Source organism: Lissotriton helveticus, chromosome 5_1 (assembly GCF_964261635.1).
Source record: "Lissotriton helveticus chromosome 5_1, aLisHel1.1, whole genome shotgun sequence".
Taxonomy (NCBI): Eukaryota; Metazoa; Chordata; class Amphibia; order Caudata; family Salamandridae; genus Lissotriton; species Lissotriton helveticus.
In genome coordinates this window covers 1,674,354,866-1,674,382,698 of record NC_136065.1, presented here as the reverse complement: position 1 = coordinate 1,674,382,698, position 27,833 = coordinate 1,674,354,866, and the positions used below count along the sequence as shown (strand labels likewise).

At 44.3% G+C, this 27,833-nt stretch overlaps 1 long non-coding RNA gene across 2 annotated transcripts in view; it reads left to right on the top strand.

The window, feature by feature from the left end:
- Positions 1-27,833, top strand: part of LOC144753769 (uncharacterized) — a 295,636-nt gene that overhangs the window by 109,079 nt on the left and 158,724 nt on the right. The window lies entirely within an intron of this gene.

Here is a 27,833-nt window from a genome sequence, read left to right as displayed (position 1 = left end):
GTCACAACCTTTCGGGATTATCCATTACAGGGACCATTACAAGGGAATCTGTTGCATTTTCCTCTTTCTCAAATTGCTTGAGTAGAGAAGCTTGGTGGTAAGAGAGCCAGATTAGTACATATTCAGAATGGAATGGCACAGCTTGCAGGCCGTGATAGGATGAGAACTAAACCTGGCAGTAGAGTTGCTGGTTCAGATCCATGAAGTGCTCAGTCTGGTGTCGGCAGCGGAGTGAGCTCAGTTTGTTGTTATCAATGGAGTTAGCGCTCAGCTAAGAGCCAGTGGTGAAGACAGAGTTCAGCTTGTTGTTCTTGTTAAATAATTCAACTTGCTGTCAGAGACACCTGCCAAACTCAGCTTATAGTCAGCAATGGGAACAGTACTGTTTGCTCTTAGCAGGGGGAGAGCATTTAGGTTACTGTCATCAGTGGGGTGAGCCTAGTTCAGTGTCGAGGGTAGGTTCATCTTGGTGTCAGCAGGGGTTGCTCAAGTTGGGGCAACACCAGCGCTGCATTTCTGGAAAAATAAGTGCCAGGGTCCAAGATATTTCTCAGGAGGGCGCTACAGCTTTCATCACCATGTTTTCCTGCCAGTGCTGCCAAATGCCAAATGCCAGCATCAGGGATACCTACTTGCCATCACACTCCTGAAAATGTGATAATAAGAACTATTCCTGGCCATTCAAAGCTGTAAGAGTGGCCTGGAGGTGCTGGTATTAATACATTTTTTGTAAAGTATTTTGTATTGTTAACCCATTGCATGCGTCGGACGGCTTGGGCGTGTGCGTCGGGGCCGGGGGCTGTCCTATTTGCGCACATGTGGAATTCGCCCGCACCACGGGGGAATTCCAGCCACACCCAAATCACCTGCGGATGTTTAAAAAATAGACATACAGTGCCACCATGTGGTAGACTGTCTTAAATATGTGCTGGTGTCAAGAAATAAGTGCCAGTGCAGAGTTCCTGCAAACACTGAAACAAATTAAGCGCTGAAAAAAACTGAGGGGCCACCCTGTATTTGCAGATATCTGAGTATGTAATCTAAACCTGAAAGATATTGATTCCCTCGAAGAGAGAGCTATTAGTCTATTTTCTCTTGGCTATCCACAATACCAAAGAAAAAAACCAGACATTCGTTTATAATACTACAAATCTATTCCTACTGTTTTCAAATAACAGTGGTAAGATAATAACAGCAAGAAAGTTAGGCGCTCCAAAAGATGGCACAGTGCACGTGAATAGTGACAAAAGGTAATAATTGGTGCACTAATGATACAAAACCAACAAAGAATATATAAACAAGCTGTTGATTGTTTGGCAAAGTCATTTACAACAAAACACCATAAATGAAAGTTCTGTTTGTTCATGCCATATTAATTCCAGTCGGTACAAAAGGGGGTGGTGATGGACGGAGCATCGGAACCAATCAAACACTCACACCCAGTCAAAAGATCTGGGTTTGATCCATCACCGTTCTTTAGCCCACTCTGCCACCCCAGTTCAGACATGGCTATATGGAAATCAGTCTGACCCTGGGCCTCATGGGAACAGTCCAGCCCGAACTGCCAAGCCAAGCCATGCCTTCCCTGGACCGGAAACAAGCTTCCGAGGACCGGTTTCTGGCATTCCAGCCGTCTTCAGCCCGGCTTGCTTGAATCCAGTGGCAAAGTGAGCAAGGGACTCACGTCTGAGCATATCCTGCCACACTTATGGCGGCCAAAGCGGTACAAAAGGGGTGGTGATGGATGGAGCATCAGAACCAATCAAACACTCACACCCAGTCAAAAGATCTGGGTTTGATCCATCACCGTTCTTTAGCCCACTCTGCCACCCCAGTTCAGACATGACTATATGCAAATCAGTCTGACCCTGTGCCTCATGGGAACAGTCCAGCCCGAACTGCCAAGCCATGCCTTCCCTGGACCGGAAACAAGCTTCCGAGGACCGGTTTCTGGCATTCCAGCCGTCTTCAGCCCGGCTTGCTTGAATCCAGTGGCAAAGTGAGCAAGGGACTCACGTCTGAGCATACCCTGCCACACTTATGGCGGCCAAAGCGGTACAAAAGGGGGTGGTGATGGACGGAGCATCAGAACCAATCAAACACTCACACCCAGTCAAAAGATCTGGGTTTGATCCATCACCGTTCTTTAGCCCACTCTGCCACCCCAGTTCAGACATGACTATATGCAAATCAGTCTGACCCTGTGCCTCATGGGAACAGTCCAGCCCGAACTGCCAAGCCATGCCTTCCCTGGACCGGAAACAAGCTTCCGAGGACCGGTTTCTGGCATTCCAGCCGTCTTCAGCCCGGCTTGCTTGAATCCAGTGGCAAAGTGAGCAAGGGACTCACGTCTGAGCATACCCTGCCACACTTATGGCGGCCAAAGCGGTACAAAAGGGGGTGGTGATGGACGGAGCATCAGAACCAATCAAACACTCACACCCAGTCAAAAGATCTGGGTTTGATCCATCACCGTTCTTTAGCCCACTCTGCCTCCCCAGTTCAGACATGGCTATATGCAAATCAGTCTGACCCTGTGCCTCATGGGAACAGTCCAGCCCGAACTGCCAAGCCATGCCTTCCCTGGACCGGAAACAAGCTTCCGAGGACCGGTTTCTGGCATTCCAGCCGTCTTCAGCCCGGCTTGCTTGAATCCAGTGGCAAAGTGAGCAAGGGACTCACGTCTGAGCATACCCTGCCACACTTATGGCGGCCAAAGCGGTACAAAAGGGGGTGGTGATGGACGGAGCATCAGAACCAATCAAACACTCACACCCAGTCAAAAGATCTGGGTTTGATCCATCACCGTTCTTTAGCCCACTCTGCCACCCCAGTTCAGACATGGCTATATGCAAATCAGTCTGACCCTGTGCCTCATGGGAACAGTCCAGCCCGAACTGCCAAGCCATGCCTTCCCTGGACCGGAAACAAGCTTCCGAGGACCGGTTTCTGGCATTCCAGCCGTCTTCAGCCCGGCTTGCTTGAATCCAGTGGCAAAGTGAGCAAGGGACTCACGTCTGAGCATACCCTGCCACACTTATGGCAGCCAAAGCAGTACAAAAGGGGGTGGTGATGGACGGAGCATCAGAACCAATCAAACACTCACACCCAGTCAAAAGATCTGGGTTTGATCCATCACCGTTCTTTAGCCCACTCTGCCACCCCAGTTCAGACATGGCTATATGCAAATCAGTCTGACCCTGTGCCTCATGGGAACAGTCCAGCCCGAACTGCCAAGCCATGCCTTCCCTGGACCGGAAACAAGCTTCCGAGGACCGGTTTCTGGCATTCCAGCCGTCTTCAGCCCGGCTTGCTTGAATCCAGTGGCAAAGTGAGCACGGGACTCACGTCTGAGCATACCCTGCCACACTTATGGCGGCCAAAGCGATACAAAAGGGGGTGGTGATGGACGGAGCATCAGAATATATTAATTAATTCCAGTCAACAGGCTATTTATTTATTTATTTATTTTTTGCAATTTTTAAAGCGCTGCAATTACCCGTGGGTGTCTCGGCGCTAAGGACTAAAAACTAATTAGCCAGTGATTAAACGTTGAGACAATGAATAAAAGTGATGTATAAAAGATGTCATTGGGAAAACAGCCAAGTCTTTAGCTGCTTTCTGAAGACAATCAATGATGGACTAATCTTTATATTGAGGGGAAGGGAGTTCCACAATTTCGCAGCTGCTATGGTGAAACATCTATCTCCCCAAGTCACTGTCCTTGTTCTAGGGATCTGAAGCATGTGAGCCGTATTAGAGCGTAACGTTCTAGGGGTTGCCAAAGGTTTAAAGGAACTCCTCAGAAATCTAGGGCCCGTGTTGTTTATTGCCTTGTAGACAATGCATAGGGTCTTAAACTTCGTACGACTTCTGACTGGAAGCCAGTGCAGTTGGTCTAGGTGTCGAGAAACAGAGCTGTATTTGGGAATGCCCAATAGCACTCTGGCGGAGGCATTTTGTACTAGTTGCAGTTTGGAAATAACCTTTTTTTGAGCATTGAGGAAGAGGGCATTGCAGTAGTCAGTGCGAGAGAACACCAGTGTGGAAATAAGTGTTTTTCCCAAAGCTATGGGAAGATACGGTAAAAGTTTCTTTATTTTCCTTAAGATGTTAAAGGAAGATGAAACTACCGCATTCGCATGATGATGGAACAGGAGCTTGTTGTCAAATATCACTCCCAAATTTCTGACTTTACTAGCAAGTTGAGGCGGAGTTCCCAGTTCCTCAGGCCACCATGAAGGGGACCACAAAGGTTGAATATTTCCGAACAGCATAACCTCCGTCTTGGATGAATTAAGTTTTAAGCAGTTGGAAGCCATCCAACTGCTAATGGCCCTCATACCATTCTTAAAATTTGCTGCAACCGTGGGTCCGTCTTTGTGTATAGATAACACCAACTGAGTATCGTCAGCATATGTTGTCAAATTGATGTTATACTCTTTTATTACCCTCGCTAAGTCCGAAACATAAATATTGAAAAGGGTCGGACTTAGCGAGGAACCCTGAGGCACTCCACAGGGAAGGCTGAAGGTAGGTGAAGTAAAAGTGCCCAACTTGACAACTTGTCTACGATCAGCCAAGAATGATGCAATGAGGTCCCTAGCTCTATGTTTAATGCCGATGGCCTCGACACGGCCGATCAGAGTTACATGATCGACCGTGTCGAAAGCCGCCGACAGGTCCAACAGAATCAAGACAGCCTGTCCACCCTTATCCATTGTAGCCCTGATTTCATCAGCCGCCTTGATCAGGGCAGTCTCTGTTCCGTGACCTTGCCGGAAACCGAATTGGGTTTCATCTAACAGGTCATTAATATGAATGTAGTCAGATAGTTGTTTATTCATGACCGATTCAAAGATCTTAGCTGGAAACGGCAGAGAGGCAATGGGACGATAATTGGAAGATAGTGTGGGGTCCAGGGAAGGTTTTTTGAGAAGCGGCCTGATAATGGTGTTTTTCCAGATGGTAGGGTAGGAACCTGTAACAAACATACTATTGCATATATGTGTCAGTGGCGTGGAAATAATATCTGGAATGTTATTGAGTATGGATGGATGACAAGGATCCAGAGGGGAACCAGATTTGATTGACTGAATTAATTTGAGAATGTCTTGTGGGTTCATGCTGGTAAATTCAGTAAAAGCTGTCGAAGTCTCATGTAACTGTAGATTGTTCAATTTTCAACCCCCCTAAGGTAACTTCAACAGGGTCTTCTTCAGGACTATTGATTGGTAGCAACCCCTACAACCATCGTAGTGGTAATCAAAAAAACATCACTCAATGTAATGGATCTCCAAAAAGCGGGGTCCCAGTACTATTTGATCGCCAATTAATTGAAGGTAATATGCAGTGGTTTCATTACACTACTTACCACTTCAATTTCATTTGGGACCACTGCCCGCTCCTTAAAATTGTCTATAAAAGCATTTATTTTGTTTTTTAAATGCAGTCGTTTTCCTAGTAGGAAAACGGCTGCATTTAAAAAAAAAAAGATTGCTTTTTTTAAAAGCAATCACAGACATGGTGCTTGCTGACCCCAGCAGGCCACCATGCATCTGACTTTAACCAACCATAGAAGGTCTCAATTTGTAACCTACTGCAATCATATTAATGAGTTTGGTCAAATTACGACACTACAAATCAGAAATTTGTAAACCAACCTAATAAAACATAAGTTGGTACACAAAATGCCAATGCATTAGGTAGAAATCGGTATGCAAATGACACCCACTCCTACCGAATCCATTTTAGTAGTTTCCTGCTAAGAAATCACAGCTTGCAAATCATATTTTGATGCAATTTACAATTTGTTAATAGGAATTTTAACAAATCAGGCCCTTAGTGCTCATACCAGCCCCTTGTGCGCTGAGTAACTGTAGCAAATGAGTTTAATAGTCTCCAGAAGGATTACGGGGAGGACTGGTGGTAAATGATATACATGTGTACAAGAAAATAGTATCTGTTCCATAATGGCTATTTTTCAGACTGGTTAGCAAATGAATCCTCCATCCATCTGCTAGAGACGTCTAGCTGCAGATTCCGTACCTTTGAATTTCCCAGGCGTCATGCTCCAGTTAGATATTATCTCTACCAGATAATGCGTTACCAAAGGTAAGTAACTTGTTCATCCTGCCCTAGGAGAGCCCTTCCTGGTCCTCAGCCGACCAGGGGATTCCTTTGTTCCACAGAGCCAGTCAGCCCTGGAAAGGGTGCAATATGTATGATGGCAAAAGGTGCAAGACGTGATGAAGGTGAAATGTCCTAAAATGTTGTGATGGTGAAAGTGCAGGATGAGATGACAGAGAAAGGTGTAGAATATGATGGTGAACCGTTCAGCGCAATGTGTATGTCAACAGGTGCTGGGTTTGATAATGGTAAAGGGAACCAGTGGAAAGTAGCATTTGGTGATAGTAAAGCACATTAAATGTGAAACGGTTAGATGCTGTTAGTCAAATTAGAATAGTGTGATGCGAAATATTTTATGGAAAGTAATCGGTGTACTGTGTGATGATGGTGGAAGGCTCAGGATAGAGTCAATATAAAAAGAGCAAGAATTGGATATGCGACAGGTTGTGGTGACAGTAAAAGTTATAGGATGTGGTGATGTTGAAAATGTCAGTGTATGGTGATTTCTAAATGTATATCTGTGGTAATATCAGTGTTGGACAAGCCTTTAAGGAAGCCTGGGCAGATGGGTCGGTTCGAAAGGACCAGTGTGTGGCCTAGAGGTGTGATCCGGCCATGACTCATGGGACCAAAAATAATGGGCTACACTTGCAATCTGGTCAACTTCGCAATGCTAGGGTGTCCGAAATATCATTACAACATGGGTGATATGTGGTGATGGGAAACAATTGAGATGTGATGATAGTGAAAGATTGCAATGTGGTTATAGTGAAAGCACATCAGTGTGTGCTGATCGTGAGAATTTTTTTATGGTGCATGGCAAGGAGATAGGTTTGATTAGGACAGATTAGGATGTGGTAAGGGTAAAAGGTACAGAATGTGGTGATGGTGCTTATGCTGTGGCAATGGTGTGTGGGCAGGATATGCAAGCTTTGATTATGGTGAAAATTGTAGTATGTGTTGGTGAACAGTTCACAAGTTTGTTATAGTCAGAGATAGAATGGCAAAGGACATACGATGTGGTTATGGGAACTGTGTACGGTGTGATAATGGTAAACGTATCGGGACATGACAGTGATAAAAAGCATAATATGGAGAGAGTAAATGGCCATAACGTGGTAAAGACACTACGGAAACTGTATGGCTATCCAACGATGTAGTGAAACGGATGAACGGCTGGTGAAAGCAGCTGGGCAGAGGAACAAATGCACCCGGGCTCAGACAGACGAAGAGCAGCTTTAGATCTCTATCTGTGTCAATGAAGTCATAGAATTCCAGTGCAATCTAGTGTGATCCCGTGTGCTGCAGTGATCTCATTCTCCCTGACGAGCTGGGGTCCTATTGCTTTAGGTTACTCCTCTTACACTCAGGCCTAACCAAACACATATCCTGTTCCTATCTAGAATGTTAGTCAAGCCTAAATGTGAGGATATCAAACATTCATTCACACTACTCCAAGCACAAGTAGAGCTACAGAGTTGCCCTGGCAGAAAGGGGCCATATAACAACTAGGATGCACTGTCCCTGTTTGCACCATGTTGCACCTTCAAATTGGTGCACCAGGTACAATCAAGGACAGTGTGCCCTATCACTGATGATGCTATGAGAGTAGCACATTAGTGAACTAAGGACTGGCTCATTGAAGCAGGTGCTCTGTCTGTCACTGTGCAAGTGGCACCTGCCTGCATTTCAAAAGGGGAACAGTGATCCCCCTGAAGGTGAGTGCAGTAAGTGACTGCACCCATCTGCAAGGGGATGTCTGTGGCATCCATAGGCCCCTTTGTTGCCTTCCATACGGCTGTGCTTATGGGGCCCTTTGACCGTGTACCACCTTTGTGTGACTCACTCAGTGTGTCTACTAACAGCCTCTTTGTCTCTATGCGCACTTCCATAATACAAGCTGCTATGCAAATGAGGGAATGCTCCTTGAGGATAGGGGAAACATTGCATATGTACTGGTTCTGTGTATTACCAACGGAACTGCACAAGCATGTGTGCCCCTTCTGTAATACCAATGTGCAAACACCGTAATACGATGCAAAGATGGCAATCCTCTACTCATCATGCATGACACTCCATCACTTCGCACATAGACCAAGCTCAAAGTCACACTTTTTCCACCAGCCACAGCTATAAATTAATGCAAAGTGCATGCGATCTATCCATCACTCTTCTTCCCTTCATTAAAGGCATAGGCCTTGTGAACTAAGGCAGGACAAAAGCAACATCCTGGTCAGTCACGCACGACAACTAGATGCTTCCCCCATAGGCCACACTACAATGCAATACTTGCAACCAGGCACTCTCCCAAGGTGTAGCATGCTACCTTTGCACCAATTTACTTTCGCACCACCTCACGAGGTACATACCAGGACCGAAAATGACGTGCGTCCATTTTCAGTCTACCATACTGCATCTATTTCTGTTGCCAGATCCCACACTTTTTACTGTCACTTCATTATGCCCATTTCACCAACACCTTAAAAACTATCCATTTACCAAGAGTAAATCTTACATTTTTACCAATTACCAAATTGCAGATTGCTTACTGTCACCACACCCTTCAAATCTACTATCACCACACCCTGCACCTTTTTGCATAATAGATTCTGGCAACTTTCTTCATCACAATATCCTGCACCTGTTGATACTCACAATTTCAGTGCTTTTAATTAACATAACATCCGGCAACTTTCACAATCACATCCTGCAAATTTTATCAGCACTAATTCCTGTGCTTTTTATAATCATCGCTCACTGTATCTTCACTTTCACCACCTCTTCCAGCTGTCACCATCACTCTTACTACACATTTGACTGTCAGTACATCTCATGCCTTTGACCAGAAACGCAACACAATATCCTGCATCCTTTACCATCACTACTGTTTTCCTGTTTTACCATCACCATCATTGTGCACAGTTCACTGCCATTGAACCTTGCATGTTCACTTCTCGTCCTTTTGCCATCAGCACACCTGACATCCTTCACTATTACCACAGTTATGTAAGTTTTGACCACCACATCCTGCACTTTTCACCATTATCACACCCTATACATTTTCTGTCCAGTACCTTTCAAAGTGACCATATCCAATACTTTTAACTGACACCAAATCCTGATTCTGCTTGTTTTACCATTAACACACCTTTGGTTGATCAATATATAACAATGTGCAATTTTTGCCGGGAAACAACCTTTACTACGCAGTCATCATATCGCACTACATTTACAAAACAATCATTACATCGCAACATCCTTTACAATGCATGTCACTACAACTCAACCATTACATTGCATGTCATTACAACACATACCATTACAACGCATAGTCCCCCTACACTATTCAACACTTACCCTACTATTGGGCCCCCTGGAGTTAGAATAGTACTCTACTATTGCAACCCCTGGAGTCAGAATAGTAATTTTTACCCCTACACTATCCACCACTTTCCTTAAATGCAATGTAATGGTATGCGTTGTAAAGATAAAATGCGATGTAATGGAATGTGTTGTAAATGTGGTTTAAAAAAATTGGTTGTAATGGCATGCAATGTAAATATGTTAGTTGTAAGCGATGTTGCCGTGTAAAAACTGTGTTGTAAAGGCATGCGTTGTAACGTCATACATTCAATTTTCGCCATCACCGTACTGGTACATTTTCACCATCACTATATGCTGCAGCTTTCAGCACCACCTCATTTAACACCTTTTATCACTACATTGTGCACTGCAACATCTTGCAGCTTTTATTTTTCCCACAGCACTTCCTGCTCTGTTCTGTGTGCCACGTGTAGCAGTTTTATCACCGCACTCTTCATCTTTCACCATTAGAACGGCATGTATCTTTAACCAGCTGCATGTCTCCTACCCTTTCACTACTATCACATCCAACATCGTAATACATTTTCAGCATCACATCATTCACCTTTCTTCATCATTTCACCAGCTCCGAACACTGCAGCTTTCATCATCATCACACCCTACATCTTTCATTACAGTGTGCACTTTTCCTCATAATTCCAGCCCGCAGCTCAGCTTTCGGTACTCCTATCAAGTACCTTTTACCACATCGCACCCCTTTGGATGTCACTACATTCTGCATATTTCATCATTACGTCATCGTGCACCCTTCATAAGACCAACTTTATGGACGTTTCACTATTACCGCATTCTGTGCTTTCCACTAACTACCCGCAGTGTCCCTTTTATTGCCGCCAAGATGTGCATCTTTTTGTATCAGATCAAACATATTTCACCCACACGACACCCTGCACCTTTCCCGACTATCACTTCCCGCTCCTTTCTCCACGTCCCGGACGTTTACCTCTCCTATTAGTACCACATCCAGAACCTTTGATTAGTACTGCATGCTCCGCTTTGTGCATCTTTTGCCATCACCACATCACATCTTTCCTCTTCTTCAAGTTTTATTCTTCTACCATCATCAGATCCTGAACTTCTTACCAACCAAACACCTTGCGCCTTTCACCATTAGCCCATTGGATGCCTTTCTTTGCTACCTGCACCTTTCACCATAACTAGATCCTGCACCTGTCCCCACTCACCATACCCTGCGCTTTCACCATCACTAGCCTTCCATTACAACGTGTACTTAGTTTTCACCACAGCCAAATCTTGCGCCAGTAACTCACGCCGTGCCCTGCACCTTCCATCACCATTGCACCTGAGCCTTTCACCATCTCTGACACCTTCAACACATTCTGCACCTTTCATCATCAGAGAAAATAATGTACACATTCATTGCTTGAGCTTTCTGGGCAGACTTGTGCTTTTAGACCCTTTTGAGTTCATTCGTCACTGCTCTGGATTTGCTGGGTGCTCCTAGGCTTTGTTGGGGGCCACAGGGGCCCTTCTGGGTCTTTCTGGGTCTTGCTAGAGTGTACGTGATCTTCACAGGCCCTGACGGGGGCTGTTGGCCTCTCGTACGCAGTTCTCGCCCCGGTGGGCCCTGTTGGGCTCGGCCCTGCGGCCCTGGGGGCAGCTGCCTTTGCCTGGCAACAGCCAAGAGCAGGTCATGTGTGAGGGCGTGTGTGAGCGGCGGCCATGAGGTGAGCCCATTGTGTGAGGTACCGTGGACCGCGGCAGAGAATGGGCCGATAATCCCCCTTCACAAGGCATTAGTGCCAGTGCACAGAGCACTTTGTTCTGGGCATCTCTGGGCCTGGGGGTCAGGAGATAGGGTGAGGGGCACCGGCAGGGCTGTCAGGACCTGCCGCTCGGCCAGGAGCATGATGTCATGGAGGCCTAAAGCCTGCACACCCTCCCCCGCCTGCCCGCCACCAGAACCGCTATCTCTGTCCACGGGCTGTCCATGGGGCCCTGGAAGAGCCGGCCTCTCTCTGGGTCCAGGTTTGTTCTCTCCTCACGCAGGCTCCCTCCTCTCCCAGCATGGCCCGGATCAGGGGAGCTGAGGACCACTGTTGCTTGGGACTTGGCCCCTGCCTCCTTCTCCTGAACTTAAACCCTCGACCCTTCAGAGTAACCTCAGCCAGAGCCTTGTGGGAGCATGAGTTCCTTTTGAGAAACTAAAGGACAGACATTATGGAAGTAGAACTCACATACCCCCATCTTCTGCAAATGTATTCCAAAACATTAAAAGGAAATTAACGTTACTATTAAATACATCGATCGCCATTAAAAAGTACTGAAATTAGTGGAATAGGGGAATACTTTTATACCTTTACCTTGCATCCCAAACCTACCGTATTAATTCATTCTTAATTCCCACACCTGTTATTACTTGAGGAAAGTTAAATTAACGTTTTTTAGAGACCAATTGTTATTGTTTATAACTGCCTTAAAGGTTGTATGATGCCATGACTAATGTATTGAACTTACAGTATAGAGTCTGTATAATAGAGGCTGTGTGGGTGCAATATGGTTATTGTAGGGGTGTGTGTGTATGCTGGTGACTGTTTAGCTTTATTATGGTTGTTGTGTTGGTGTATAGTTTTGGTTGTCTGTATAATTGATAATTCATATGTTGCTTCCTGTTAATAATGGAGTACGGTTGATACGCACTCGATGCTGGAATCCCCAACCACCTCCTCCACCATCTTCAGACCATCTGGAACTCATCCTAGACTCATCTTGGATCTCTCACGCACCCCCACATCATGCCTCGCCTCAGAGATCTCCACTGGCTGCTGATACACAAATGTTGCCAATTCAAACTCCTCACACCAACATACAATCCACTACACAACATTGCACCAGCCTACCTGAATTACCACCTCCACTTCCAGAAGCTCAACGGACTCTACGCTCCACCTCACTCTCTCTCGCACACACTCATTGCATCCGTAAAAGCAGAACAGGAGGCATGGACTTCTCCTACATCGCACCCAAAACTTGGAATGACAGCCCTCTACTCAAAAGGGCATCCTCCTCGCTTCTGGAATTCCACAAGAAGTTGAAGACCTGGCTCTTCAACCAACACCCAGCAGACAACCTTCACACCAGCTCCAGCGCCTGGATACCCCTCGGATGATAAATCAGGCTTTACAATTCCAGATAACATAATAATGTGATGTGTTTGGAACAACATATTAATTAATTTGTTAGATAGTAAAATAATTTATGATCGTGTGACTATGGTGTACTAGAAAGAGGGTTTAACATTGTTACAAAGTGGTTGTGTGTGTGTGCTGGGTATTGTGTTGATATATGATGTTGAATGTGTATATCTAATAGTTGTAAGCATCTAGTGTTTGAGCTTGAATGTATGAAGATAGGTGTGTTGGCATATGATTGTTGTGTGTCAGTGTATGTCAAGTACTGGACCCTTGAACAGTTGGTATGTCCCCGTCTAAGTTACCCAAACATTGGGCTCCTCCTCCCAGTAGCCACAGTTACACGCTTCACAAAATACCATACATGAATGGTGTCTAATGTACTCTTAAGAGAGTCCCAAATAGGAAGAAAACCCCACTAAGGGGAAAAGGACGCTTTGGTAATCCTGTGAGTCTTGATTGAAGATGAGAATGTGAAATGAAGAGAACAGCAGTGCACCAAAATCCCCCAGGAAGGAGAAAATAGCCTGGCGAATAACTAGAAATATAATTCAGCAAAAGTAACAAAAAAACAGGAACAAATGTGGAAACAAGGGTTAAAAGAATGGGACAAAAAATAGGGAAACAAATACTATGTAACAAGCCCTTAACTTAGACCTGCCTTCCTTTATATGTTTCTGCCGGGAACTGACATCATAGGAAAAATCCTTTACTTTATCTTGGATTGGGATCCTCAGACTACGGGCAGACCACCATCTTGGAAAGGGTATGTTGTAAGGCTTGACCATACCTGAAAACCATGGCATTCCCTGGGAAGTGAAGAAGAAGCCCAAGTTAAACATCATTCACCCAGCTTTGCATCTCATGATCTCACCTACTGCCACTCACACTGTACTCCAAGCAGCTTGGAAACACCCCTCCAGCAGCCATGAGTGCAAATACACTAATTTAGTCCAGGCAATGTGGGTGTTCAGCTATGCACCGAGCACGTTGTATCCGAACGTGCCATCTGACAATGGAAGCAATACATGTGATAGGGAGTCTGGGGTCATGTACTGCTGGTTGTGTACAGATACTGGTGGCTGTGCAGTCATATATGATGTTGGGTGAATGTATGATGGTGAGTGTGCTGTGATTTTATGGCTGATGGGTGAATACTTAAAGGTGTTGTGCTTGCATGTTATTGTTTGTTTCTGTTGGAAGCTTCTACCTACAGATTCTTCAACTGTAGATCAATCCCATGTGCCAGGCTGAATCCGGAAATGTCAAAGCTCTCACGTTGCCAGAAGAGGGTGGTGGCTTCCTATCAACGTCCGAAATGGCTTCTGGTGACATCATTGAAGCCACAATGCGCCTACCCTGGCATAACAACGTCAGTTTCTTTTTTTCACGCCTTTGGCGTGGATCAGGAGCTTGTTCTCTCTGAGGAGTTTACCTCATACTTTTCTTTTACCCCCCCCCCCAGTGCAGTACCATGTTCCCTTCTAAAAATTGGGGTTCATTCCTAAAATGGATTTTGAGGCAAAGGTGTCCATAATGGACCTCCATGCTGTTTGTCTTTTGTGCCCGGGTTTCTATCCACAACTACTCTGCCTGTGCTTCCTGTCAAAGTACGCACCTCAAGGCCATGAAAGAGCAGGAAGAAAACTCTTTATGGCCAGGACTAGGGATGACTGCACCCACAAGTGCTCAAGGCATCTTTGGTGGTCCCCATCTTCAGTGGCCAAAAAGAAGAAGCACCATAAAGGTAAGAAACGATGCACAGGTAAGTCAGCTCTTCAGTCTCCATCTTCCACAGGGCACTCGGAGCCAGCGTTAGTTAATTTGACCTAGTTGCATGACACAACCAGGCATGCCTAAACCACACGTTCCTTAACAGCATAGTCAGAACAACGCATTCCTTTACCACACAAGTCTTTACAACGACTTACCTTAGGGAAAGCACTGGACTTTAGAACAGTATAATTTACTATTCCAACTCCAGTCCGCCAAGCAGTAGGGAAATCGTTTGACATTAAAGTTCAACGCAGCTTTAACTAATGCATATCATTGTAAGGACTTGCATGGTAAAGGAATGCATGGTTAAGACTCATTTGTTGTTATAAACGCTTTGCAAAGGCAATGCGTAGGTCGGCCGTCATTGTAATTGCTGTTTCCCATTTGACTCTGGTGGTCTCTCACTTGAGTGCCTCGCTGCAGTTACTCCAATGGACCCGGCCCCAGATTGGCCTCTGACCTTCCTTGATACCTTGGTGCTGGGGCCTTTACTGCTGAAGCTTCCGGCTCTTCTCTTTCCCCTGTTGCCGGCACCGTGTTCGGATCCTGCAGCACTCTTTAATGCTATGCATTTGATCTTCTCGATGACTTCATTGCGTCTCAGTACCCTTTCAGGGCTGATGGCTCCATGCAGATTTCAAATATTTATGCCTTTGGTGCTGATGCCTCTTCGCGTCACACCAATAGATCCAGTGTAAACGCCACCTTGCTGCGATGCAGCTCGACGATATCCGATGCTGCAGTACCCAATCCCTTGCTCGCTGCAACCGATACCACTCCACAGAACAGATCCTGTTGGAATGCCAAACATCTCCTTGAGGAAGAGGAGTATAGAAACCAACGCCAAGACATTTCAGGTATGGATTCAGTCCCTCTGGACCTGTACCCTTATGGGGATACTTAAGATCAGGTTTATGAATTTTAAGGCTTATTTTCTGTTCTAGGCGATCTGCCCTACATCTCAACCCACACTTTGCTGGAGAATCTAATCATACAAGCTTCCTGTTCTACAGCCCAATCAAGTAGAACCTTCCCAGCAGCACCCGTTGACAAGGAATCTGAATGCCTAGAAGCCTGGGGCACAAATTCCTTCTCCGCCAGAAGCATGGCCCCAAATCATCAAATGTCAACTGCCTCCTGACACATTATTGCCATGTCTTATGAGATACAGCACAGATGTGCTGCCTCATGTCCCAGATGACATCAGGGAACATTTTCAGGACGTAATTCCTGAAGACCAAAATGCTTCTTGGCAAATCATTAAATCAGGACTTGACACAGCTGATTAAGACATACTTGGCTCTGGACATCTAACTTTTCAGCAGACGTCCAGGTGAATCTTATGAATCTGCCATTCAATAGGGCAAGTCTGTTTTACGGCCTGTAAATGTACATCTCTCTCCTTCGGGCTCTTGCTGCCTCCTCCTTCCAGTTTCAAAACTTTTGAGGCTTCTCAAGAGGATCTTCCTTTCCTGACAGACAGAAATATCAGCCACAAACCCAGTGACAAAATTATAGGGCTAGTCCCAGAGGAAAGGGGCAGTGAATACTACAACCTTTTTCTTCCTCCATCTCCTCCTCTCCCACAACGCAAAGAAATCCGACCTACTTTTCTCCCCCAAACCCACGTGGAGTCTGCAGGAGAGTGGGTGTCTGCTTTCTCCTTTGGATTAGTGGCTCCTACAAATTGTGGAAAGGGGTTACACCTTTCCCTTTCTAAAGGCTTTTCCAATTATTCTTCCTCTAGCCTCTTCCCTTACTCTAAAGTGCCTTGTCATACAAAAGGAGTTGGTAGGACTCCTATGGAAAGGAGCAGTGGAGTTAGTGCCAGAGTAGGAAAAGTGCCAAGGATGTTACGCGTGTTCTGGTGCCCTGGAAGGATGGTGATCTACGTCTGATCCTGAACTTACTCCTTAAAAAGTAAAAGTTCAAGATGCTTGTGAGAAGTTAGCCTGGCATATGATGTCCACTAGTTCTAGTGGGCACCTTGCACCAGTCTAATCGACCCTTATTGATGGTGGTTGTAAAGTCAACCTAATAGAAAGCTATCCATGGGGTAGTGGTGATGAGCAGTCTTCAGGCTAAAACTTCAGGGAGCGAATTAAGCGAGTTGTTTTACCAATTATAATCCTTTGAATACCAAATGAAAGCACACCACACAAGGTGTATATCAAATATATATGTATTCTAAACACAACCCCTCTGCACTCTTTATGAGGTCAGAGGTAAAAGTACAATACAAGTTACTTAATTAGCATACGATAAGTTGCACAGTATACGTTTTGCCCTAGGGGCCTCACAAACCATATACTAAAATAGTGGTATAAGAACCACGTGAGAATTAGAAAGCCGCGTGCAGTGACTAAACACAGCCGCGGGTCGCCATTGACTTTTGTGGGAAACAAACAAGTTGCAAATTTACAATTTAAGGACACTTCTAAATAAATTACGATGGAACCCTTTTGGACTTAGACAGTAGGAGGGCCAATACCCTCGAGACTACCAGAGTACTCGTGTTACCTCACCCACGGAAGCCGGGTGCATAGGTCTCTTTTGGTGTCGGTTTTCGTCGCCGATTTCAATGGAGATCTGCAAAGTAGTGCTGCAGGCGACCAGAGGAAAGGTGTCCGGGTGGATCCAAGGGTGGATCGAAGATCTGTAGAACCTGAAAACAGAAGGGACAGAGTCTGGGTCACTTGCCAGTGACCAGGGCGGGCGATAGGAAGAAGCCACCAGATGTCGGGTGATTTCAGGTGAGGAGGTGAAGCTTGTCTCTTCAGCCACGAGGACCAGGAGGCGTTGACGATGACCAGGAGCTGGATTTGAGCTCGCCCAAAAAGGATCTAGTTGACTGCGGAGTCGGTATCCGGTCTGGACCCAACAAGCCTTGGCAAACACAACCCACGCAGGATGTCGAGATGGGCTTCGGTGCAGACCAGCAAGGTCTGAGGAACTTCTCCTTTGCAGGGAAGTTGGAGCAAGCCTGGAGCAACCAGGAAAGCAAGTTAGATTCAAAGAAAAGTCTTCGGGGGGCTCACTAGACAATGGGCAAGGAACCACGAAGATGCGTCAAACGGAAATGCAAAAGTGGGGCCCATTGGTCACTCGTGGAGTGGGGGCCTCTGTGCTTCGGTGCAAATGGTGCTTGGGTCTGGGGCTTCAAGCACCCCAATGCACAACTTCGAGATACCTCGTGAAGTAGGTGCAGCTTGCAAAATGCAGGATGTCCAGGAGTTCCAGTCCCACATCTCTCGTGTCCGCCACGGGTCTCAGCTTTGCTGTGAGCGAAGGTCGGGGTCAGAGATGTTTGGAAGTCCATATCATATCTTCGGGATCCGGCGGGACCCTCGAAAAGGCAGACCGGCAAAGTTGCTGTTGGTGCCTGTTTGAACAGGGTGGTCACTCCTTGACCACAAGGGAGATATATTCCGTCTTCCAGTCGAAATGGAATGTCGAAGGTCCAGGATATATGTTTCAGAGTTTCTTCCAGGGTAATCTAAAGTCCTAGGGACTGGGTTCCTATACTTATACTAAGTTTAGGGACTGGACTACCTTTAAGGTCCCTCCTATGGGTGGACCTGGAAAGGGGGTGGTTACACCCCTTTCCCTTTGTCCAGTTTCACGCCATAGCTGGGGCAGAGTGCCACAGCAACCAGTTTGAACTGGGAAATGCATGGAGCACCTAGTGTGCCCCAAGCAGTGTCTGGAAAGCATTCACTGAACATGTACATGTATTTTAAATAGCGCAAATCACCGACACGGTATCTAAGCGCTTGCTTAGAGAACCCGTCCTGGTATTCCCCGGCAGGGTATCCACAAGGTGAAAGCCAGGCATCCCGCCGCGAAGGGCCGTAGTGGAGATTAAGCAAGCTATTGCCCAGAGTCGCAGAGTGTGACCCCGTGAGTCGAGTAGGCACGGGAGCGAGAATTATCGAGTCCGTGGAATTTTAGAGCCCGAGACCCGCCGAGGCGGGGAATCAAACCCTGGTCCACGGCTGATCTCAGCTTCCAGGTCTGCCGCCTCTAACCACTGAGCCACACTTCTCCACTGAATGCAGCCTTCCCTGCCCCAAAAAACAAAAACCTGTCTGAGGGGGTGCCAGCACCTCCCTGGACAGGAAACCTATTGTCCACGCCTCTCCTGACTAAGTTTCGTCCAGCAGCAGGAGGGCAGACTGTTGTCTGTGGCAGCAGCATCCATTTTGTGATGCTGAGGCTCTATTTAACTTTAACCGGGTAAACCAGTAACTACATGTCTTCTCTCTCTAGACGGGTGGAATGCTACCCCTGACGCCAGAACTGGTGGGGTGGTAGTATTCCAAAGTGTTTGACACCTTACAACATGTTTTGATAAAGCCAAACCAAAGTTAGCATTAACCGCGAGGATTATAATGCACTTATGGTATATGGTATGGCTATATCATAGAACAGCTATAAGGAGATGGTTCCGAAAGCTGCAGAGGGGCTCAGCTCATGCTAGGGCACCCTCTCACATAAAACCAAGCACTCTGCCTCCAGGATTGCTAAGGCCTGCCATAGGAGTGACTTATAGATGTATATGTGTCTATATGTATATATAGATATAGGTATACTATATCTAAGTAAGGGGTGATTACACCACCTTACCCAGGCTGTGTGCACAGACCTGTGGTGTCAGTTTGGAAGGCAAACCAGGGGTGGCACAATACATGCTGCAGCCCCTGGTAGGCCTAGGGTGCACCTATGCCATAGGTACTTAGGGTACACTATACAGGGGCTCACAAGGGTGACCTAGTAACCAATCTGGTATGTACCTAAAGTGCATGGTATCAATTTAGAGAGAGAACAGCTGGGCTGTGGGCCTGATTAGCAGGTCCACAGCAACACTAAAGTCAAAAACCACAGAATCACTGCAAAAAGTGGGGGTAACCATAGGAAGCAGACCCTACTCTCCTACAATGCTGACCCTAGCTCAAGTACTACTGGTGTTGGAATGTGGAGACTTGTTGGTGTCTTTTCGACCTGTAGGATGCGTACTTCTACGTCCCTATCCTGGGGTCACTTTCGGAAGTAATAGCGATTTGTGGTGGGTTCAACACACTACCAATGTGCCGTATTATCCTTTAGCTTGACATTGGTGGCTCGGGACTTCGCAAAGGTGATGGCAGTGGTGGCTTCCCATCTCAGGAGTTTGGTATTTAAATATTCCCGTATCTGGACAACTGGCTGGTCAAAGCTGGCTTGCCAGAGGTGGTGTCACACCATCTGCAGTCAATAGCATCCTTGCTGTTTGATATGAGCTTTTCAATCATTGAAGCCAAATCTCACCCTTCTCCGCACCTTTCCCCTACTGCAAAAGATGATCAACATTCAGGATTTAGTTCCATCTTTTTAGCAAGTTGTGACAGTTACAGTCCTAAGAGTCCTAAGATTAATATGTCTACTAGCTTCCTACATTCTACAAGTTGCACATGCATGTTGGCTCTCGAGGACCCTGCAGTGGTGCCTCCATAGGCTGTGGCTATTGTACGGCAGAGCCCTATCGGACTTAAATGTGATCTTCCTCAGCACTGCAGTGTAAGTGGTTTGGTGGAGGAACAAGGCAAACTTGAGGTGCAGGGTGGCCTTCACTCACCCTTTGGCAGCGACTGCCATAGTGATGGTTGCCTCCACTCGAGGGTGAAATCCCATCTAGAAGATATGGAGATCAGAGGCCTCTGGTCTCCAAAAGAACAGGTCCTTCACATCAATTTTTTGAACTGCAGGCGATTCGTCTGGGCTCAAGGACTTCATTCTCTCAATCTGAGGCACATGTCCTTGATTCCATGGGTTCTGAGGAAGATTCACCAAGACCTGGTCCAAGTCTTTCTCATTGCCCCAGATTCGCCAGGGAGGGTGTGGCATGTGGACCTGCTGCATTTTTCTAAGTGTCCCCTGGTGTGTCTATCATTCAGGGCAGGCCTTCATTCCCAGTTGGAGAAAATGGTGCTCTACCTCAATATCAGAAGCCTTCATCTGCATGCTTGGAGATTGAGCAGGGGCACCTGAGTTCCTTCTAGCTGCCACCTTCAGTGGTGGACATCATTTTGTCAGCATGTTGCCCCATCCACCAAATCTTCTTTCTTGGGCGGATGATGCAAATTTGCTGCATGATGTGTGGACAATAATGTGACCTGTTGCAGGCCAAGCTGTTTTAGGTCCTGCAAGTCACACTTTCTTTTGCTCAGGTTGTGCCACAGACCGTGTCAAGTGGTATTTAGCTGTTTTGTTTGCCTTCCTCTGTCTGCCGGACCAGCCATCGCTTTTCTTATCTGGACTATGTTTGAATCCTTACATATTTGTCCCTTAATAAGGTTGGCGTTCAAAACTGTGTTTTTAGTAGCTGTCACCTCATCCAAAAGGTGAATGAGCTACAAGCTCTCAGTTCCAGTCCCCCTTTTACCTCATTTTATCCAGACACATTTGTGTTGAGAATTGAAGAACTGAAATCTTCATTCTCAGGGAATACTTACTAATAAAAAAAAGAACTTTGCACAGAAGCTGAAAATATGAAAAGACATCTTTATTAAATTTAATAATTGAGGCCACGTCACACAGAAGCCGTAGCAACTGAATGAGGTAGTCTGAGGAATACAGAGAACAGAGGCCTTATATATATGCTCAGGGTTACAAAACTCAGCATAAAAGTAAGGGGCAGTCCTTGCTTTTGCAAGCATGCAAAATGCCTAACATTCCTTCTTACAAAAGCCGGACAAACCCATAATAAAAGGACCACAACCCATATCATAAACAGACCATAAAAGAAGGAACAGAAAACAGATAAGGGGTGTGTGTGTGTGCATACCAAACTCTACAATGTCCTGGGCTTTGATCCTCAATCTTGATCAGCTAAAGGGCAGGAACTGGTTTAACAAGGTCAGCTTCAGGTAACAGGGTCAGTTCACTCAGGTCAAACAGGAGTCAGCATGAACTTGAGCTAAGGTCTACATGTCCTTAAAAGACTGGTTTCAGCCACAATCATGGCCTATGTGAGGGCAACCACAAAATGGCTGCAATACACAAAATGGAACCCACGGGTTCAGAATTCACAGAACCTCAGACCCTCCTTTTGCCCTTACATAGGCAATCACTCAGTCTGTGTCTGAATCGATATCAATATTATCCATTATTCCCTTCACTAAGGCACTATTACTCGAGTTATCTTTCATGGAACACAAGGGATAGACTTCATTGGCATAAATAAACATCGTCTGATATGCCCATACAGACCCATTGTAACTAAATGGCAGAACCAAAATAGGGAATACCTCTATCTGTAGTATGTGGCATAAGACCACCCACCCAACAATTAGTGGTGTTCATTACTAACTGGTGTTGATGCAGAAACTGTACAAAGGAATTATTCACAAATTCCGACCTTCTAATCTGCTCGTGTTCAGGTAAGATATGAAAAGAATGCAAAGAAGTAGTAGTAGGAAAAGACATAGGTTGGGAGGTGGGTGCAGAAGTCAATTGGGTAGTGAAAACGATCCAACCCACAAAAGACAACGTCATGCTTAAAAATACTAGAAAACATGTTATTAAGAACATATGGACAACAGGAGAAAGTAATGACCACTATTACAAACAAAATTATAATTTTTCACAACTCTAAGCAGAAAGCAAATCCTAAAATGATCTAGTAACATTTTTTATGGCTCCTATGCATTTCAGTAACTTATTATATGTTCAGGTGAAACAGTGGTGATCCTTATTAATGTTCTCAGATGAAAAGGGATACTCTTCCACAGAGAATGGACTTTATTCTGCTTTTACTAAACAGAATACTACTTTAAAACAATGCCAGCAAAACAGCAAAAATTTGTCTCCTAACACCCATTTTAATTCAATCGCACGGGAAATACCCAGAGTCCGTCCAAGCTTCTCCGGCAGGCTTCTATTGTTCATCAAGTCCTCTTGTGTTGTTTTCTTCCGCATGGGCCTCTTCGTTCATGCCTTTCATGAAAATGGTCCTTCTCAGTAACCGTTGGAGTGCCCTCCTGTGCAACACTCGCAGCTTATTTGACAGTCTCAATGTCTCAAGGCAGTGCACCAATATCTCTCCTCTGCGGCAGGCACTACAGATAGTGTGCTCTTCATTGATCATCCCCTTTTGTATCGCTTTGTTCGCCCTAAGTGTGGCAGGGTATGCTCAGACGTGAGTCCCTTGCTCACTTGGCCACTGGACTCAAGATAGCCTGGCTGATGAGGATTATGAATCCGAAACCGGTCCCAGGATGCTTGTTTCCGGTCCATGGAAGACATGGCTTGGCAGTTCGGGCTGTACTGTTCCCATGAGGCACAGGGTCAGACTGATTTGCATATGGCCATGTCTGAAATGGGGTGGCTGAGTGGGCTAAAGAATGGTGATGGATTAAACCCAGATCAGTTGACTGGGGGTGAGTGTTTGATTTGCTCAAACGCTCCGTCCATCATCCCCTTTTGTATCGCTTCATTGATCAAGGGCACAGATCATCTCATGCAGACCCAAGTACTATTAATCAGGAAAGAGCAACAGGCTTTCATACTCAGCAACACTTTCAGACTCCAACACTCGCTTTTCAGTGTCAGAGGATGCTCGGGCTGCTCTTCCATTTAATCATAGGTACCACAATGTAGTGCCTTTTTCCAATCCTGGATCCTCTGGTGCACTGCCTTTCCATTGGAGCAAAGGAAAGGGGGGGGGTGTGGCCAAAACTCAGGCCAATGGGCTCAATGGACTGCCTACTGTCAGAGGTTACCAGCACATGACAGGTGAGAAAACTGAAACTTCAAAGCAAAAGATATCCTTCTCTTTTGCTCTTTTGCTCTGAAATTCTGGTTCTGTGATATCCATTGCCGTCTGATGGAGCAAGTTCGATGCTTTGGAGGTACCATTGATTGCGCGCTGGCGATTGCTTGTCCAGCCTTACTGCTTTCTGGGTGCTGGGACTGTAGCTGACACTGATGGGAATTAGCTTTTCATCAAAGGTCCGCAGGTTATTATGACTTAATCCCGCAGAACCTAGTGACGTAGGAAATGGGACACATTTGTTATTTTCTTTCAATTTAGTACAAAAACAGTTTGTTTTTAACAAGAGGATTGCAAGCAGGTGGCCTGCAATCTGCGAGGGAGTGGCCATACGCCATGAGACAATTCTGGTCTAGAACACACTGTCATTCTCATAGAATACAAAGACAAAGGCAATAAGCAAAACAGTGCCTCTAATTTCTTCAATTGGGTTTCCATGTGAGAGCATATCCTCTACCATCTAAGGGTAGATAACTATATGAGAATTTTATCTAAATGGATGTCCTCACACATAGTGACATTGTCTAATGGGGTAAACACATTTTTTTCTCTCAATGATTAAGTCTAGGTGTTCCTAAATTCCTTATATAGAACATCTCAAAAGAGAAATCACATGATACAGATTATCAGGGACATGTAGATACCTCACTTTTAATAACTGTGCATCAAGTGCACTATGCAATACACAGGCTAATGATTAAAATGTGGAAACTTGTCTTATAATAGCATTGAGTCAGTTAACCAGTCCTTCACTACCATGACGGTTAGACTGAAAAACATCGAGTTAGGCCTAAAGAAAATTCTTAAAAAACAGTCTAGTCATACAAAAAGGAATTATACATAATATAGGGGGTCTCTAGTACATTACTGCAATCTGGAAGTGTGAATCTAATACAATAATAATAATAAAAGAAGGCTAACTGGTGAAAGGAATAGGGAAAAGGGAAAATGGGACTAGGACACAGCTAAAATCCCCAATTACTAGGCACAATGAGACATCAATCAGGGGAGAAATGTCAAAAGAAAAATCTATAGGAAGAACAAGAAATTACTCAGGTGATAGTCAAGTTTGTGACACAATACCAAGAGTATGGGTGATACACAAAAAGTCAAAATAGTACACAAATTTAAACTCTAACGCTGGCCGCTACACCATATACGGTAATCTCAGCTAATGTTCCAGTTCCTTTTTCAGGGAAAAAAAATTAAACCTTGTTTCCTTTATGGTACAAGGCCATACACTATTTAGGAAGCAGAACAAAACTGACTAATGTAATATAAAAATTATGTCACCATGCACGAAAGTCACAGATCTATAATTTATCCTTACGTCCAATTCAGGATACATAATTTTAGGGCTGCCTGTTCCTTAAGGGGAGGGGCAGTACGTGACTAACAGAATGTGACACACTCTGATTCTGTATATCTCTTTTTTATTTTCCTTCAAATACCATTAAAGCCAAATTTGACATACACTGATGAAGTGCTGTCTGTTTTCTGTGAAATTTTGTGTCAAAGCAAATCTACCCAACTGTTTGCAGGATACACATCGTCATGTATATCCCTTCACAACACAGGTAAACTTGTAATAGTATCATAAGCAGCATCATAAAACAAAAACCATGCAAAAAAACGCACAAAACGGACATGTCAAGCCATCAGATATACTCGCTGTATATCAAGCACAAAAAACATAGACAAGACAATAACATATGTAAATGAGCGGTGACGCACCCACTTCAAGTCCTGTACTTTATGCACTGTGAACCTGCAGCCCAAAACCCACTATTTGGGCTTGCTTAATTTGTCAGGTTTAAAATCCTCACCCTCCTTTTGACAGCAAATCACCATTTAGTGGACATTTGGCTGTCAAATACAACCCACTATGTCTCTTCTGACACACAGGACCCGCAGGAACAATTCATGATAGGACCAAATACACAAACATTAAAAAAAAAACACGTGAACATTTCTTCCCAAAGGCTACGCAAAAACACATCCCTTTTTAACCAACCAAACTCACGTGTCTTGTCAGCCTTAAAATCACCCAGAACAATCCATGAATGATCTATGGGCAGAAGCAAAGCAAAAAATACACAACACACAAAAGAGAGACATTTCTTATAACAAACAGACATCAATTATAACTTTTAATCAGAAGACAAAACATAATACACATTAACAGACACAAAAATAAATTTCCATTACTTAACTGTTACCATCTTGTCAGTCACCTTGCAACATGAAGCCCTTTTAACTTTCCAAAAGTAAAATTCTTTCACTGACACTCCATGTTATCTTTGCGCCACAATTCGTTCTCACTTAGGCATGTAGCCTTCAAAATTTCAATAAAAAGCTTCGTCTTATTTTCTGTCTAAGACTTAATGCAATGCTTCATTTTCGGTCAAATAAAAGTAACTAGCAAACATTATTTTTATTAGAGGCAGAGATACAAATATATCATTTCTGCAGAGCATTTAGCATGTGTTGGGACTTTCAAAGAAACCTTTTTCATATTTTCCCTTTGGAATTAAGTTCTTTAATTTTATTGATGTTCTTATTTAGAGACCAGAAACCCCACCTTTTAGAGGCCTGTTTAGCAAGGTCATTCTGCATTCCACAGACACAAGGCCCTAATTTAAAAGGTCACAAATGTCAACATGACAGCCTCTTCCATTGTTTACAGGAAAACTAAAGATAGCATCTTAGCGCAACTTGAGCAGCCTGCTCTCCTAGCCCACAGCTTCTGCTCATTCTGAGGCTGACAAAGGCGAAAGGCCTTCCTAATTCCTCCTAACCTGCAATAATTCACTCTATTTTGAAAAATAATTTCTCCTTTTTCGGCGCTAAAAATTATCTCTATTCCCAGATTATTAAACAACAGTTACTGTGAATAATTCACCGAACCTAATAACACACATACCAGTTTTAGAACAAATGCTTGTTGCAATGGTACTCATTTCATCAACCTTAAATGGATCTCACTGGGTCATTTAAAAGCAAACCCCAAATGGGGACAGTCTGCAAATTTGTATTACACCTAAATGTATGCATTTACTGAAGCCTAAAGCACTTTAAAGCTATCATAAATGGCAAGAATGCTGTTTTAAATGGTCTATTTTACCCAGATTCGACTTGGATGTTTGGGGCACTTAAAAATAAATATCCTATACTTGTGATACATATTAATCATCCTCAGAATGTTCTTTACAAATTACAGAAATTTTTAATCAGACATATCCCATGTTAATCTTTAGAAAAATGAGTTTTGTACGCCTGCGCTAGGTGAAATTCCATATGCTAATGTTCTCATTATGCGGTATAGCACAACTTAAATTAAATTTTAATGCTAGGATGTCATAGTATGAGCATTAAGCTTCATGAATAATAAAAAACGAATTTTGTAGCACTTATTTTTAATAATTATTTTTCATAATTAATATATTTTTTTAATAAACCCAATTATTTTTGATAATTCCACATATAAGAGCAAGCTGCATCCCTTGCCTATCATTTTTACACGCATTCATTTATAAGCCCAAGCACAGACGCCTAACTTGAAACATGACAAAATGTTTGCGCCATTTTTTTCTTTCTAAAAACGACAATTTTATTTAGCAACAGACCCAAGAATATGCTTACAAAATGTTGCTTAATAGACTGAAAACATCAAGAAAAACCACGAACAGACATTGAGCTCATTTCAGACATAAATAGAAAGGGGTCAAAACACTCAGGACACACAATACAGCGCGCTTTAGCCATGCATCTCGTGAATTTTGCGCCATCGCTATGTACTTACAGAAGTTGCACTAATGGGAAACCCACATAGACATTTAAACACACATTTAACCCACAAATCAATACTCAGGACAGAAACCAAGGACAGCCCACAGACTGTACTTAAACCAAACCATTTGTAAATATTAGTTGTAAGTCATATTTTCAAGAAACGCTTCTCAATTGTGTTTCAAAAAGACTGCAAAAACAGCCCAACAGACTGATGTATGTCCAAGAAGCGAAAATACACTCAATTCACTAGCTTTGGCTAGCAGAACACCAAACAAAATCGTTCTGCATATCTTCATTCATAAAACTGCGCAGAACAAAGGATCCTTGTTTTGTATTATGTCATATTTTAATTACCTGGGGATACAAAATCACCAAGGAAGAAATATGTTTGTAAATCTAAACCTATTTAGATATTCCCTTTAGGGGGGACGGCTAATTTACTTCACATCACACTATGGTACCTTCCAAAAAAGCAACACATTTTTCCATGTGAGCTTACAAACAGGCATGCCAAAAATACTGCGGAATACGCAAGTATTATAATCAAAGTGGTGCTTAAGGTACTTTTCGTACGTGCACCGTTCAACTAAACCAAATGGAGAAATATCTCCTCATTACCTGCCTACACAAATTGCAATTCGCATATCCAAACCTATACAAATCCAAAGTTGGCCAACACAAATTCCAAAGTTCCAAAGCTACAGTCCCAAATTTGCTGAGATTAGGCATCTTATAGCTCACTAATCTAGCTTCAAACTTCAAGGGGTTATCTCTACCAATACACTCGCAAA